The following is an 18,184-nucleotide window of genomic DNA, read 5'->3' as shown; positions in this document are numbered from 1 at the left end:
TCTTTTTCTCACAATATGTAGACGCAATTTCAGGCAGTGAACACGCAATCATTTATACAGGGTAAATCATAATTTGGGCTATAAAATGCCGTGATTTACAGAGAAGAATACTGGCGAGCGATAGAGATTTTCATGATGTTTTATATCAGCGAGCATATTAGTTTTTACCACAGCTAACCCCATTGCCTTTACCTTGTCATATCACTCACACATAACAGAGGGTTGGTGGTGAGTGGACGAGTTGTATATCCACATTATATCTGATGTCATTATTGTATTATTTCATCCCTGTATTGAGGCTGTATTGCAGTTGTCAGGGTGTGTGTGTCTGTGTGTGTGTGTGTGTGTGTGTGTGTGTGTGTGTGTGTGTGTGTGTGTGTGTGTGTGTGTGTGTGTGTGTGGGATCAACAAGGATACATTGTCCTTTCTTCCATTCAATTCATGCTCTGTATGTCATAACAACCCACATTATTACACACTGAATAGCCAAATCAATAAGTAGATAATAACTGAGCACACACACACACACACACACACACACACACACACACACACACACACACACCATGTTTCAGAGCTTGTAGGCTGTATTCCTGTTGATCAGTTAGTACAAGCTACAGTCTATATAAATCCAGCCCCCCAAAATAATAATAATAAAATTCCAACACTTTATGAACAGTGAGGGTAAAAAGTGCAATAAAAGATGCCAAAACCGAAAAGATAATAAAGATATATATATATATAAAAAAAAGGAAAGTGGAGAAAATCAAATTTGTGACACTGCTTGGGAATATCTCAGCACTTTATTAGACTTGAGTCTAATAAACAAAAAGAGTGTAATGCATGGATTTGCAACACTTAAAAGAGGGCAAGCCTACTTTCTGCTCCAAAAAGCAATGATGTGTACTGAACCTGTCACCCTTAATGAAGCGTAGTGCGTTATGATAAACTGCATTCAATGGCTTCAATACAATGGCAGCTTCATTAATAGAAACAATATCACCTTAATCTACAACCGGTATGACCGGTATGACATTCGACTGAATGATTGGTTTTCTGCTATTTAATAAAAGGCATGCCCTATTTCTATAAAGGAAGCCCATTTGAATTCTTAACTTCTTAATAACTAACTCATCAACTTGCTTCGTGAAAGATACCGAGATATTTATAAGTGGTGACACGATCAATGTGGGTACGATCCAATGCACAAATGCATAAATCATTAGATACATTTTTAAGCTTTTTGGAAAATAAAATATACTTAGATTGACATACATTAATAAGCACCAATTTCAGTTCAAAAAGGGCTCTCTGCAAAGCAGAAAAGCCAGATTATAGTTCTGAAAGAGCCTAGTCAACGAAAGGGGCAGCAGTATCATCTGCATACAATAGGAGGTTAACATTTTCTACAGACAAAACATTTTTGTTTATATAGACAGTAAAAAGTACAGGGCCCAAATTAGGCCCCTGTGGGACACCCTTAGTAATATCAAGGAAAGCTGACACCATCAAAAAAAGGGGGATTTTTTTTGTCACGTACACCGGATAGGTGCAGTAAAATGTGTTGTTTCACAAGGTCAGCCATAGTAGTACAGCACACCTGGCGCAAATTAGGCTGAAGTGCCTTGCTCAAGGACACATTGACAGATATTTCTGGCCCAACACCCATCCGCTAGGCTACCTGGCAGTTAAGAAACATATTGTGTCCTGTCTGTCAGGTAGTTTTCAAACCAAATGCCTGACCCTGGCCAATTTTACATAGTGTACGAATGAATAATAAATGGTCAACAGTGTTGAAGGTCTTCGACAGGTCTATGAAAAGGGCAACACAATGCTGCCTTTTGTCAATGCAATTTACAATGTCATTTACCACCAAAGAAACAGCAGATGTAGTGCAACGACCTGACCTGAAACCAGACTGGGTTGTCATAGTAACAACGGGTGTGTGGCTGATTGGTGGTGGTGCTAGTGCTTCCTATCACTCAGATGTTATGTAGCAAGCTAACGTGACAACAATGCCTGCCATGGATGTTTCCCAGTTGTTTTGAATGTTCAAAATCATAGCGTAAGAACACTTTTATAGCACAAAGGATAACATGATCCAACTGTCAAAATTTGTAATTTTTGGCAAGCCACAACAGTCAACTATCTACTGGAGTTAGGTAGCTGTTTAGCTTTCTAGCAAATTCACTAATTTGTTTGTAAAACAATAACAAGCTAGTTAGCTACAACATGTTCTTGTCAAACTGTCAACAGAATAGCAAGCAAGCAACAAGACTTGCCAAATAACAGTCAAAAAATTACTTGAGGGCAGATAATTCAGATTTGACCATTCAGGCACAAGTCCCATGGCCAGGAATCAGATTTGTATCTGATTTCAAACCACCTATGAAGGTGGTTTGAAATGTGGCTTGAAATATCTGATTCCATGTGCTTTGTGGCTGTTCAGACTGCAGGAAAAGGAACAGATTCAAATCAGATAGGGAAAAAAATAAGATTTGAGTTAGATCAAACTGTGAACAAGGCTTTAGAATAGAATATGAAGCTAGAAATGATCTAAGCTGAGACTTGATGAAAGATTCTTTAATTGTCACTAAGCAAGACAGTTTAGAGATTGGGAGATAATTATTCATGTCAGAGGTGTAACCACCTACAGTGGAAGTCAGAAGATTACATACACTTCGGTTGGAGTCATTAAAACTCATTTTTCAACCACTCCACAAATTTCTTGTTAACAAACTATAGTTTTGGCAATTCGGTTAGTACATCTACTTTGTGCATGACACAAGTCATTTTTCCAACAATTGTTTACAGACAGATTATTTCACTTAAAATTCACTGTATCACAATTCCAGTGGGTCAGAAGTTTACATACACTAAGTTGACTGTGCCTTTAAACAGCTTTGAAAATTCCAGAATATTATGTCATGGCTTTAGAAGCTTCTGATAGGCTAATTGACATCATTTGAGTCAATTGGAGGTGTACCTGTGGATGTATTTCAAGGCCTACCTTCAAACTCAGTGCCTCTTTGCTTGACATCATGGGAAAATCAGAAGAAATCAGCCAATACCTCAGTAAAACAATTGTAGACCTCCACACAATTTCCAAATGTCTGACGGTACCATGTTCATCTGAACTAACAATAGTATGCAAGTATAAACACCATGGGACGACGCAGCCATCATACCACTCAAGAAGGAGATGCATTCTGTCTCCTGGAGATGAACGTACTTTGGTGCGAAAAGTGCAAATCAATCCCAGAAGGACCTTGTGAAGATGCTGGAGGAAACAGGTACAAAATTATTTATATCCACAATATAACGAGTCCTATATCGACATAACCTGAAAGGCCGCTCAGCAAGGAAGAAGCCACTGCTCCAAAACTGCCATAAAAAAGCCAGTCTACGGTTTGCAACTGCACATGGGGACATAAATAGTACTTTTTGGAGAAATGTCCTCTGGTTTGATGAAACAAAAATAGAACTTTTTGGCCATAATGACCATCGTTATGTTTGGAGAAAAAAGGGGGAGGCTTGCAAGCCGAAGAACACCATCCCAACCGTGAAGCATGGGGGTGGCAGCATCATGTTGTGGGGGTGCTTTGCTGCAGAAGGGACCAGTGCACTTCACAAAATAGATACCATCATGAGGTAGGAAAATTATGTGGATATATTGAAGCAACATCTCAAGACATCAGTCAGGAAGTTAAAGCTTGGTTGTAAATGGGTCTTCCAAATGGACAATGACCGCAAGCATAATTCCAAAGTTGTGGCAAAATGGCGTAAGGACAACAAAGTCAAGATATTGGAGTGGCCATCACAAAGCCCTGACCTCGATTCTATAGAAATTTGTGGGCAGAACTGAAAAAGCATGTGCGAGCAAGGAGGCCTACAAACCTGACTCAGTTACACCAGCTCTGTCAGGAGGAATGGGTCAAAATTCACCCAACTTATTGTGGGAAGCTTGTGGAAGGCTACCCAGAATGTTTGACCCAAGTTAAACAATTTAAAGGCAATGCTACCAAATACCAATTGAGTGTATTTAAACTTCTGATCCACTTGGAATGTGATGAAAGAAATGAAAGCAGAAATAATTCATTATATCTACTATTATTCTGACATTTCACATTCTTAAAATAAAGTGGTGATCCTAGCTGACCTAAGACAGGGAATTTTTACTAGGATTAAATTGTGGGAATTGTGAAAAACTGAGTTTAAATGTATTTGGCTAAGGTGTATGTAAACTTTCGACTTCAACTGTATGTAGAGAGGGAGTTCATGAGCAGCTTTCCAGACTCTAGGGATAGCACCATAGATAATTGGTAGGTTAAACATATGTGTCAATGTTTCTACAATTAGGCAAGCAGAAAGCTGCGGCAAGAAAGGATCAAGCAAATCAGCCCAAATTGATTTGTTTTACTTCAATCTTAAGCAGGGCATCTAGCACATCACAAGTAGATACTTGTTCAAATGGAAACAAAGATTCACTAGAAGTTGACGGATCTTCCGTCATGCCAACTGGAGGCTGGGAGAGGGAAGAGCAGTCTATTGATCGTCCAGGGACAATTAAACCACCTATTCTTTCAAATAATGTGCCTGTAGAGAATTTTTTTGTTGATTAAAAGCATCACTTATCTAAAGATGCACATTCCCAAGATGCATATGGAGGTGGGGAAATGTGTGAAAGCCATACCATGGACAGTGTTTCAATACAGGGGAGGCTGAATGTGAGAGCATCATCCCTCCTCCTCTCTCTGGAGGAGAGTTTAACCTATAATAATCTATTTCAGACTAAAACAAGTACTATATTTGTTGTGAACCCCACAGATCAAGGATTACCACATGTGAACAATAACATAATTCACTGTACTGTACATTCTCCTACAGTATGGGCTGGGTTTTGGATGCTGTAGATGTCCACGCCAGTTAGTTAGGCCAAGGTCAGTGTAGTTGGCACACACACAGACGCTCACAGACACACAGAGATGCACACACACACACACACACACACCACCATTGTTAAATAAATGTTATAACTATTTGGTTTTAATATCATCACCTCTTGAAGAACATAGTCAGAACTACACATCTCTGATTATTCCACATGTATCTCTATCATCAGAGTTATACAGCAGGTAACTGTTGAGCTCTATCATCAGAGTTATACAGCAGGTAACTGTTGAGCTCTATCATCAGAGTTATACAGCAGGTAACTGTTGAGATCTATCATCAGAGTTATACAGCAGGTAACTGTTGAGCTCTATCATTAGAGTTATACAGCAGGTAACTGCATGCTTTTCATAATCAGTAAATATCAATTAATCATGTTTTTTCAGATAGGTGAGGGTAGCCAGATCCAAAGTTGTCAGCCGGACGACTGTCATTACCACTATAGATGGCAGGCAAATCAAACAATATTTTGATATAGCCATCTAGTTTATCCCCTGAAAGTTAGCTTGTTAACTAGCCATATTGACCTGGTCTGTTATCTACACTCTTAGAAAACAAAGGTGCAAAGTAGAACCATAACGGGGTCTTCAGTTTGTCCCCATAGGGGAAAACGTTTTAGTGCTAGGTTGAATCCTTTGCAGAGGGTTCTACCTAGAGTTCTACCTATGTAGGGTTCTACCGAGAACCCTTTTATCTTTGGAAGGGTCTTCCTATAATCCTCTATTAGCAGTTCCACCAGCCTTATCACTTAAAATGTAATTCTTTATAACAATACAGTGCCTACGGAAAGTATTCAGACCCCTTGACTTTTTCCACATTTTGTTACGTTAGTCTTATTCTAAAATGAATTCAACAAAAAATAATCCTGAGCAATATATACACAATAGCCCATAATGACAAAGCGAAAACAGGTTTTTAGAAATTTTTCCAAATATATTAATTTATCATTCTTAAATGGAAGAAGTTATCATGACACAAGGAGAGACCCAAATGCAGACACAGGAGGAAGATGGTTGGAGTCTTACAGTGTTGATTAATCCAAAAGGAGTAGGCAAGAGAAGGGTCGTGGACAGGCAAAAGGTCAAAACCTGATCAGAGTCCAGGAGGTACAGAGTGGCAGACAGGCTCGTGGTCAAGGCAGACAGAATGGTCAGGCAGGCGGGTACATAGTCCAGAAACAGGAAAGGGTCAAAACCGGGAGGACTAGAAAAAGGAGAAATGCAAAAAGCAGGAGAATGGGGAAAAACGCTGGTTGACTTGGAAACATACAAGACGAACTGGCACAGAGAGACAGGAAACACAGGGATAAATACAATGGGGTAAATAAGTGACACCTGGAGGGGGTGGAGACAATCACAGGGACAGGTGAAACAGATCAGGGCGTGACATAAGTTTGGAACCACCAAGACTCTTCCTAGATCTGGCCACCCAGCCAAACTGAGCAATCGGGGGAGAAGGGCTATGGTCAGGAAGGTGACCAATAACCCGATGGTCACTCTGACAGAGCTCTAGTGTTCCTCTGTGGAGATGTAAGAACCTTCCAGAAGGATAACCATCTCTGCAGCACTCCACCAATCAGGCCTTTATGGTAGAGTGGCCTGGCGGAAGCCACTCCTCGTAAAAGGCAAATGACAGTTTGCCAAAAGTCACCTAAAGACTCTCAGAACATAAGAAACCAGATTCTCTGGTCTGATGAAACCAAGACTGAACTCTTTGGCCTGAATGCCAAGCATCACGTCTAGAGGAAACCTGGCACCATCCCAACGGTGAAGCATGGTGGTGGCAGAATCATGTTGTGGGGATGTTTTTCAGCGGCAGGGACTGGGAGACTAGTCAGGTTTGAGGCAAAGATGAACAGAGCAAAGTACAGAGAAATCCTTGATGAAAACCTGCTCCAGAGCGCTCAGGACCTCAGACTGGGGCGAAGGCTTACCTTCCAACAGGACATTGACCCTAAGCACACAGCCAAGACAACGCAGGAGTGGCTTCGGGACAAGTCTCTGAATGTCCTTGATTTGCCCAGCCAGAGCCCAGACTTGAACCCGATCGAACCTCTCTGGAGAGACCTGAAAATAGCTGCAGAGCAACGCTCCCCATCCAACCTGACAGAGCTTGAGAGGATCTGCAGAGAAGAATGGGAGAAACTCCCCAAATACAGGTGCGCCAAGCTTGTAGTGTCATATCCAAGAAGAGTCAATGCTGTAATTGCTGCCAAAGGTGCTTCAACAAAGTACTGAGTAAAGCATCTGAATAATTATGTAAATGTGATTTTTCAGTTTTTTATTTTTAATAAATTAGCTAACATTTTCTAAAAACCTGTTTTTGCTTTGTCATTACAGGGTATTGTGTGTAGATTGATGAGGGGGGGAAAAACTATTTCATACACTTCAGAATAAGGCTATAACGTATCAAAATGTGAAAAATGTCAAAGGTCTGAAAACTTTCCAAAGGCACTGTATATCATAAGGCCTTTCTTTGAGGGCATAGTTACACCTTAACTTCAGTGGTGATGAGAAACTTACAGGCCACAGCACGCCTGCAAGTCTCATTATGCTGGCTTGCAATGAGATGTTTAATTCCTACTGGAATCCAGCCAGAGATAGAATATCCAACAAGTGGAATTTTTTATCACGTGCAACCTGCATTCAGAATGACTGCCAGGGTAGGGGAGATTGAATACTGAGACTACATCAATCATCTAAACTAGAACAACCATCTCAGTAACGGGTGCAATAAGTACAACTGCCTACAGATTGGATTCGTTTAGAATTTGTATTTATTTATCTTGGTGTACCATAACATTTATCAATGAATCATTGTATATGCAAAAACACAAATATTAAAACAAACAACTCTGAAAAACCACCCTCCAATAGAACATGCTGGGAAATGTGATATGTGTTTCTATGTTGAACCCTTCTTGCCTTTCAAATAATCTTTCTTGCCTTTCAAGGAATCATCAAATAACTTTTTCTTCCAAAAACAGTTCTTATGATGTTAAAGGTTCCAGGTAGAACCCTTTGCCTTACAAAGGACCCATGTCTTCCAAAAAGGGATCTTCAGATCAAAACGGTTCTTGGTAGAACCCTGTCCCTTTTGTAACTCTTTTTTCTAAGAGTGTAGCTAGCCAATTTGATGTGGTCCATCAATAAATTAAGTCTGTCATGTCTGTCAGCAGCAACCATCGTTAAACGCTTAAAAACAATGTTGAAAATGGGATGATGATACCTAACTTCACTAGGCAGGCTTACGTTGGTTGGAGATAAAGTACATTAGGTCTACTTACCACTAAGTTTAGCCAACTGTACAAAGTTTCTACTGGTCTTGCAAAGTAGACATTATCAGCTAACAGTACATCAGCAAATGAGTCCTTCTGCTGCTTGATAGGAAGAGCCCACAAAGATTTTTTTTTTACTTAAACCACTCATACTTGTCCGGTATAGTTTTGTGACATTGTATTGATAATGACCTATACGATCTCTATGCGCACACACACACACATGCAGGGGCCAGTGTAGGTGGCTGGTACAGTATAATAGTGGGAGAAGCATTATTGTTTTCAGTACAGCATTGTGTGTGTGTGTGTGTGTGTGTGTGTGTGTGTGTGTGTGTGTGTGTGTGTGTGTGTGTGTGTGTGTGTGTGGTCAGCTCAGGGTGTGGAAGGTATGAAGACTAATCCAATAAACTGCAATCAGGGACAGTGTGAGCCAAGTGTTCTGCACCGTCCACACTACTCTGTGTCCCTTTATTTGAGTCCTCATTTAACTTCATTTTCCATACATTTTGTCATCATGCACTTTGCCCCGGCATGTGTGTGTGTCTATGTTCCTATCTCTTCTCCATACCATATCACAGCACTTGCATGCCCAAATAAAAAACTAATCTCCTCCTCTGTCCCTGCACCAGATTTACCACATACTACTCCTCTCACACCCCACTCTCTCTTTTTTCTCTCTCTTTCTCCCTCTTATTTCTCTTGTTCACTTGTCCATTTCTCTCCCTCTGGGCTCTGTGGCACACTAAATCAGAGGCTCAGCTACCTTGTCATCCTGCGATTACCTGCTGGAAAATAAAGTGACTGCAAAGGGAGGCAAATAGAGGCTTTAAACACCAAATCATACAAGGACGACCGCAGGGCCGCTAGGCTCTCTCTCCACTGGTCACATGCACTTACAAACACTCACACACACACACACACAAACCCGCCCAAGTCGCCTACACATCTGAAGCCATTCTTTACCCCAGCAGCACCACTAACAGACACTGCTGGCTCCACTACAATGGGCTGTGTGTAAACGATGGGGCTTTCTAGGTAACACTGCCTACGTGATTTCTCTTTTAAAGAGACCCAGACCACCTACCTGCTTCGATGCTAATCGCAGCTAAACTGCTAGACCCGCGGCTCTGGTGTGCTCCGTATCTGATCAACCCAGAGGGTAATCACTCAACGCACATTTCCAGCTAAAGCTACCATGCAAGAGCAATTTCCCAGCTTTTCCCGGCCCAGCCTCCGCCATGGCACACTATAGCAGGCTGCTACAACCTCTGTCTGCATCACAAATGGCACCCTGTTCCCTATATAATGCACTACATTTGACCAGAGCCCTATGGGCCCTAAGTAGGGAATAGGGTGTAATTTGAGACTCAACCTCTGTGGTAGCGAGTGGTAGGTTGATAGTGGTGTGACCCTGCTCCCCGAGCACAACTGAAATGGAGGCAAAGGGGAAGGAATACAATAGAATTTTTATCTGTGACATTGGCCAATTGGGGAGATGAATGTGTTGTGTTGTTGTTGTATTATTTGTACCGGGTGATTTAGGAGCCGCTGACCTGGGGAGGGGAGAGGAAATAGAATGAGTGATTCCAGCAGAAGGAAAGGAGAGAGAGAGAGAGATATGAAGAATTAGGAGAGGGAGAGAGAGAGATTTGAGGAATGGGGAGAGGGAGAGAGATATGAGGAATGAGGAGAGGGAGAGAGAGATGGATATGAGAAATGAGGAGAGGGAGAGAAATATGAGGAATGAGGAGAGGGAGAGAGGGAAGGTGGAGAGAAGCAGGAGAGAGAGGGATAGAGAAGGTGAAAGGACAGAGGAGTGTGTTGCTGATATACAGATTTTTTTCTCAAGTACCACATTCTATCTCTCTCTCCTCGCTCTCTGTCCTCTTCTTCCCCTTAGAATGCAACATTGTTGTCTCCAACTGCCCCCCACCTCCTCTCCTCAACTCTGCTGTATACCTCCACCACAGCAGCAACGGCGGCAGTGCTCCAGTAGCTATCTGTCAAACTGCTACTGCCCTCATCATCACGGGGTCCTGCCTGATGTCTGTGTGATTATAGCTGACCAGTGCAATGCCTGACCTCAACTCAGCGCTCTACTCACACTGATACCTGTCCTGAGAGAGGTGTGTGGGTGTCTGTTTGTTTGTGCGTGGTGTGTGTAACCTAGCCTGATGCCCATGCCTCTGATGGCAGAGCGGAGAGATCAGCAGAGAGCAAACAATGGTATCTGCACATGTAGGGCTGACCATTCACTCAACCTATCTCTCACTCAGTCACTCCATGAGCAGCTGGGGTTGCTGGACCATCTCTTACATGGCTCAAATGTGGCTCATGATTTGTAAGCTATAGCCTAGTAGTGCAGTGCCTTGCAAAAGTATTCATCCCCCTTGGCATTTTTCCTATTTTGTTGCATTACAACCTATAATTGAAATTGATTTTTATTTGGATTTCATGTAATGGACATACACAAAATAGTCCAAATTGGTGAAGTGAAAAAAATAACTTGTTTAATAAAATGTAAATAAATTAAAACTGAAAAGTGGTGCGTGCAATATGTATTCACCCCCTTTGCTACGAAGCCTCTAAATAAGATCTGGTGCAACCAATTACCTTCAGAAGTCACATAATTAGTTAAATAAAGTCCACCTGTGTGCAATCTAAGTGTCACATGATCTCAGTATATATACACCTGTTCTGAAAGGCCCCAGAGTCTGCAACACCACTAAGCAAGGGGCGCCACCAAGCAAGTGGCACTATGAAGGCCAAGGAGCTCTCCAAACAGGTCAGGGACAGGGTTGGGTTATACAAAAATATCCAAAACGTTGAACATCCCACGGAGCACCATTAAATCCATTATAAAAAATTGAAAGAATATGGTACCACAACAAACCTGCCAAGAGAGTGCCGTCCAGCAAAACTCACAGATCAGGCAAGGATGGAATTAATCAGAGAGGCAACAAAGATACCAAAGATAACCCTGAAGGAGCTGCAAAGCTCCACAGCGGAGATTGGCGTATCTGTCCATAGGACCACTTTAAGCAATACACTCCACAGACCTGGGCTTTATGGAACTGTGGCTAGAAAAAAAGCCATTGCTTAAAAAAAAAGAAATAAGCAAACACGTTTGGTGTTCGCCAAAAGGCATGTGGGAGACTCCCAAACATATGGAAGAAGGTACTCTGGTCAGATGAGACTAAAATTTAGCTTTTTAGCCATCAAGGAAAATGCTATGTCTGTCACAAACCCAACACCTCTCATCACCCCGAGAACAGCATCCCACATTGAAGTATGGTGTTTGAAGCATCATGCTGTGGGGATGTTTTTCATCAGCAGAGACTGGGATACTGGTCAGAATTGAAGGAATGATGGATGGCGCTAAATACACAGAAATTCTTGAGGGAAACCTGTTTCAGTCTTCCAGAGATTTGAGTCTGGGACGGAGGTTCACCTTCCAGCAGGACAATGACCCTAAGCATACTGCTAAAGCAACACTTGAGTGGTTTAAGGGGAAACATTTAAATGTCTTGGAATGGCCTAGTCAAAGCCTAGACCTCAATCCAATTGAGAATCTGTGGTATGACTTAAAGATTGCTGTACACCAGCGGAACCCATCCAACTTGATGGAGCTGGAGCAGTTTTTCCTTGAAGAATGGGCAAAAATCCCAGTGGCTAGATATGCCAAGCTAATAGAGACATACCCCAAGAGACTTGCAGCTGTAATTGCTGCAAAAGGTGGCTCTACAAAGTATTGACTTTGGGGGGGTGAATAGTTATGCACGCTCAAGTTTTCATTTTCTTTTGTCTTATTTCTTGTTTGTTTCACCCCCAAAAATATTTTGCATCTTCAAAGTGGTAGGCATATTGTCTAAATGAAATGATACAAACCCCCCAAAAAACCATTTTAATTCCAGGTTGTAAGGCAAAAAAATAAAAAAATGCAGAGGGGGTGAATACTTTCACAAGCTACTGTGCATGTTTTACTTCTGCACCTGCATTTCTTGCTGTTTGTGGTTTCAGGTTGGGTATCTGTAAAGCATTTGGTGACATCTGCTGATGTAAAAAGCAGGTTATAAAATACATTTCATTGATTGATTTTTGATTCATTGATTTGTGTGAAATTTGCGGTGAAGCAACTTTGGCCTACACTTTTATGAATCTATTTTGACACAAAGTGTGTCTGTTTTCGATCATGTGTCTTTGGCTGTATATTTGCTTCAAGTATTTATAATAATCACATTGCTGAAAGACCAGGCAATAGGAGGTCTGTGTGATTGCCTTACACGTCAATCTACATCTTATCTAACCTTATACGTAATTCTGACACACACACACAGTCTATCTCTCATCCTCACTCTCTCTCTCTCTCTCTCTCTGACTCTGGATAAGAGTGTCTACTAAATTCCCAAAATGTAAACATAAAAATGAACACCTGCAAAGTGCACTGCTGGGTATTATTCTAATGAGCTCCACCCCCAAACAAGGCTAAACTTTATCAACATACAAATAGTTTGAGGGCGGAGCTCATTAGATTAATACCCAGCAATATGCTTTGTAAAGGTTTATTTTTAACATTTACATTTTGGTCATTTAGCAGACACTTTAGTCCTTAGCAACTTACAGTCAGTGCATTCATCTAAGGTTGATAAAAAAACACATATAACATTAATAACAAGTCAATTGTTTCTGAAACCGTTACTGGGAATGTTGTTGTAGTTAGCATTGCATTGGTCTTTCACATATACTATAACATGTATACTGTATAATACCTAAAAATGCCAAGTGATGACAGTACAATACTGTTAAATTGCCTATTGAAAGAAATCTAAGTTTTCAATAATCATGTTGACATTTTGACTAACATTGGATTAGTGCAAGCAGGTTGGTTGTTACCTACTTGTATCTTACACCATAGTTATTCATTTGGGTGTTTTTATCTAGGCCTAAACATTACAGGGCAGAACAGATCAAAAGGACACAGCTTAATATTAAACTATTAAAGGTTTAAGACCCACTATCACTCTGATCTGTTCCCTATACATGTATACATTAAATTGTTAGGGCACAACTACCACATATCAGTTCAATTGGTACAGCATTCTAACTAACAGGTCCAATAAATATAGCTATGGCACGAATCAAATAAACTCAACAAAAAAAGAAACATCCCTTTTCAGAACCCTGCCTTTCAAAGATAATTTGTAAAAATCCCAATAACTTCACAGATCTTCATTGTAAAGGGTTTAAACACTGTTTCCCATGCTTGTTCAATGAACCATAAACTATTAATTAACATGCACCTGTGGAACAGTCATTTAGACAATAACAGCTCACAGACGGTAGGCAATTAAGGTCACAGCTATGAAAACTTAGGACACTAAAGAGGACTTCCTACTGACTATGAAAAACACAGAAAGAAAGATGACCAGGGTCCCTGCTCATCTGTGTGAACGTGCCTTAGGCATGCTGCAAGGAGGCATGAGGACTGCAGATGTGGCCAGGGCAATAAATTGCAATGTCCGTACTGTGAGACTAAGACAGCGCTACAGGGAGACAGGACGGACAGCTGATCGTCCTCGCAGTGGCAGACCACGTGTAACAACACCTGCAGAGGATCAGTACATCCGAACATCACACCTGCGGGACCGGTACAGGATAGCAACAACAACTGCCCGAGTTACACCAGGAATGCACAATCCCTCCATCAGTGCTCAGACTGTCAGCAATAGGCTGAGAAAGGCTGGACTAATGGCTTGTAGGCCTGTTGTAAGGCAGGTCCTCACCAGGCAACAACGTCGCCTATGGGCACAAATCCACCGTCGCTGGACCAGACAGGACTGGCAGAAAGTGCTCTTCACTGACGAGTCACGGTTTTGTTTCACCAGGGGTGATGGTCTGATTCGCATTCATTGTCAAAGGAATGAGCGTTACACCGAGGCCTGTACTCTGGAGCCGGATCGATTTGGAGGTGGAGGGTCCGTCATGGCGGTGTGTCACAGCATCATCGGACTGAGCTTGTTGTCATTGCAGGCAATCTCAACACTGTGCGTTACAGGGAAGACATCCTCCTCCCTCATGTGCTACCCTTCCTGCAGGCTCATCCTGACATGACCCTCCAGCATGTCAATGCCACCAGCCATACTGCTCATTCTGTGCATGATTTCCTCTGAGACAGGAATGTCAGTGTTCTTCTATGAGCATCTCAAGCCCATTGAGCAGGTTAACCATAAAAGGTTTGAGACTGCCAGTCTGATCTGTTCCCTATATACATTTAATTGTTAGGAAACTACTTCCACATCTCACTTAAATTGGTACTGAATTCTAACTAATGGGTGCAGCAAACATAGCCTCTTACAAGGCACGCCTTAAAATATGTCAATGAGTCAGAAATGATTTCACCTCCCACAACATTTTCCCACAATGCACCATAATTCACAGTATTCTGCTGTAAATATACAGCAAAACAGATAATACAGTACTTTACTGTAAAATGGTATTGTAAACTGGACACTGTGATACAGCCGGCCATGTGTGGTGTCCCCATGCATAACAACTTAGCAACTATTGTTCTCACAGTGCTGCATTTCTGAACATAGCGTGTGTGTGTGTCAGAGTGAAAGGCTTGATGTATTGACGTGCTGTTGCCCATGTTCTTGTGGAAAAGCAGAGTCAGCACTAAACACACACACCACGGTATGACACACACCACGGTATGACACACACACACCTGAGGGGAAGCAGGCTGGCACCCATTGGCGGATCATTAGACCTCTATGTTTGTGTCTCTGCCTCTCCATCTCTTTAAATCATGTTCATCTCTCTCTTTCTAGCCCCGTTTATACCTGGTGCTAACATGTGTCCCTTGTCCTGATCATGTCCACATTATGATTGTGCCCATATTTTTAGACAGGTGTAGATGAATAAAAGATGCATTGTGATCAGATCTTCCTGACCACCTCAGGCATGCATTGTGTCTGGATATTTTACAAGTGTATATGGATCTGGACAGTGAAACCATTTAAATCATAATTATACCAGCCTCCAAAATAATTGACAAGTTGCACCACTGACGTATGGCATAATTATGTGTCTTAAAATAAATGAATAAATATGATTTAAAATAAATATCTGTCAAATAATTTGCGTACAGGTACATCTGCTTACAATGCGGACACAGTGGTCAGATAAGAGACATTTTAATTCCTTTGAATTTCTACAGAATCAGAGGGAGAGCAAAAGAACAAGAAAGAGAGTGAATGAAGGACAAATATAGATAGAGAGAGAGAGAGAAAGAGATGATGATGATAATTATTTAAAGAGATGGAGGGGAAAATAATGGTAATTGACAGAGTGAGAGAAAGATAGAGAGCTGGAATGACATAAAAAAGAAACAGAGGGTAGCGAGACAGAGAGACAGTGACAGAGAGACAGTGGCAGAAAGACAGTGGCAGAGAGACAGTGGCAGAGAGAGACAGAGAGGCAGTGACAGAGAGCAAGAAGTAGCAAGGAAGGGGGACAAAGTGCTATATAAGTCCCTTGTATTATTATTATTATTATTACTATTATTATTAGAAATAAAAAGCAAAATAATGAGTAAAGGAGGGACAAAGAAAGAGAGAACCAGACAGAAGAATTAGGGAAAGAGAAAGAATCAAGAAAGAGACAGAATGAAGGATGGACAAATAAAGAGGGAGAGAGGGAGTGAATGAAAAAGGGGGTGGGTATCTGTCACTTTCTATTTAAGTGGTGTTTTCACGCCACACGGGGCTAACGGACAAACAATCCATCCTTGTTTACCCTGTTCAATGTCAATCACACACACACACACAAACACAGACACAGACACACACGCACACACACAGCTCAATGCCAATCACAGTGGATTGGAGGGAATTGGATTCTCGATCAGACCGGAGGTGAATTATTTTATTTTCAATTTGAAGGAGCACATTAACAGTCTTTTTCTGTCCTGCTTTGTTTCTCTCCTTCAGTCTCTTTCTCTCTTGACTTTATTTTTCTCTCTTCCCCTGCTCTGGAAGTTTTTGACTGGAGGTGAGGAGGGTAAGGGAGTTGAGACCATAGAATTACATATTAGAGTAATTTGACAGGATCTCTGTGGTTGAGACACATATACTTTTTTATATTCACACAATGGGACGCCAATTGATTCTCAACCAATCTCACATCTACAAAATAAATAGAACTTTCAGACAACTATTGTACCTGACTTTGATACAGCCTCAACAGTAACTAATGTTTACTTGACTGCTGTGAAACTAAGCTAATAATCCTGTTTCAGTTTTTTTTTCTCTGTCTCTTCTTCTCCTTTTCTCATTCCATGTCATGGTGGAGGAAGAACTCTCTATTAACCTCCCTCCCCCGGTCAGGGTTTTGGTGGCAATGTAATTACTATATAGCAATTAAACACTGGAATGGTAGAATGTGCAGAAGATGAATGTGCAAGATGAGATACTGGGGTGCAAAGGAGCAAGATAAATAACTAAATACAGTATGGGGATGAGGTAGATTGGATAGGCTATTTACAAATGAGCTATGTACAGGTGCAGTGATCTGTGACCTGCTCTGACAGCTGGTGCTTAAAGCTAGTGATTTTTTTGCAGTTCGTTCCAGTCATTGGCAGCAGAGAACTGGAAGGAGAGGTGGCCAAAGGAAGAATTGGCTCGGGGGTGACCAGTGAGAATTACCTGCTGGAGCACGTGCTACGGGTGGGTGCTGCTATGGTGACCAGTGAGCTGAGATAAGGTGGGGCTTTACCTAGCAGAGACTTGTAGATGACCTGGAGCCAGTGGGTTTGGCGATGAGTATGAAGCGAGGGCCAGCCAACGAGAGCATACAGGTCGCAGTGGTGGGTAGTATATGGGGCTAGTATATAGACTGCATCCAATTTGTTGTGTATTGTGTCGGAGGCTATTTTATAAATGACATCGCCGAAGCCGAGGATTGGTAGGATGGTCAGTTTTAAGAGGGTGTGTTTGGCACCATGAGTGAAGGATGCTTTGTTGCCAAATAAGAAGCCGATTCTAGATTTAATTTGGGATTGGAGATGTTTAAAGTGAGTCTGGAAGGAGAGTTTACAGTCTAACCAGACACCTAGGTATTTGTAGTTGTCCACATATTCTAAGTCAGAATCGTCCAGAGTAGTGATGCTGGATGGGCGGGCAGGTGCGGGCAGCAATCGGTTGAAGAGCATGCATTTAGTTTTACATGCATTTAAGAGCAGTTGGAGGCCACAGAAGGAGAGTTGTATGGCATTGAAGCTCATCTGGAGGTTAGTTAACACAGTGTCCAAAGAAGGGCCAGAAGTATACAGAATGGTGTCATCTGCGTAGAGGTGGATCAGAGAACCACCAGCAGCAAGAGCGACATCATTGATGTATACAGGGAAGAGAGTCAGCCCGAGAATTGAACCCTGTGGCACACCCATAGAGACTGCCAGAGGTCCGGACAACAGGCCCTCCGATTTGACACGCTGAACTCTATCAGAGAAGTAGTTGGTGAACCAGGCGAGGCAGTCATTTGAGAAACCAAGGCTGTTGAGTCTGCCGATAAGATTGTGGTGATTGACAGTCGAAAGCCTTGGCCAGGTCAATGAATACGGCTGCACAGTAATGTCTCTTATCGATGGTGTTTATGATATCGTTTAGGACCTTGAGCGTGGCTGAGGTGCACCGATGGCGAACTCTGAAACCAGATTGCATAGCGGAGAATGTACGGTGGGATTCGAAATGGTTGGTAATCTGTTTGATAACTTGGCTTTCGAAGACCTTAGAAAGGCAGGGTAGAATAGAAATAGGTCTGTAGCAGTTTGGGTCTAGAGTGTCTCCCCCCGTTGAAGAGGGGGATGACCGCGGCAGCTTTCCAATCTATGGGAATCTCAGATGATACGAAAGAAATGTTGAACAGGCTAGTAATTGGGGTTGCAATAATTTCTGCAGA

The 18,184-nt window shown here is 41.9% G+C and overlaps 1 protein-coding gene across 4 annotated transcripts in view; it reads left to right on the top strand.

The window, feature by feature from the left end:
• The window catches only part of LOC115153505 (RNA binding protein fox-1 homolog 3), a 735,146-nt gene that overhangs the window by 217,233 nt on the left and 499,729 nt on the right, over nucleotides 1-18,184 (top strand). The gene's annotated exons all lie outside the window — the stretch shown is intronic.

The sequence above is a fragment of the Salmo trutta genome, chromosome 18, assembly GCF_901001165.1.
Source record: "Salmo trutta chromosome 18, fSalTru1.1, whole genome shotgun sequence".
Lineage (NCBI taxonomy): Eukaryota > Metazoa > Chordata > Actinopteri > Salmoniformes > Salmonidae > Salmo > Salmo trutta.
This window is presented reverse-complemented; position numbering and strand designations above follow the sequence as displayed.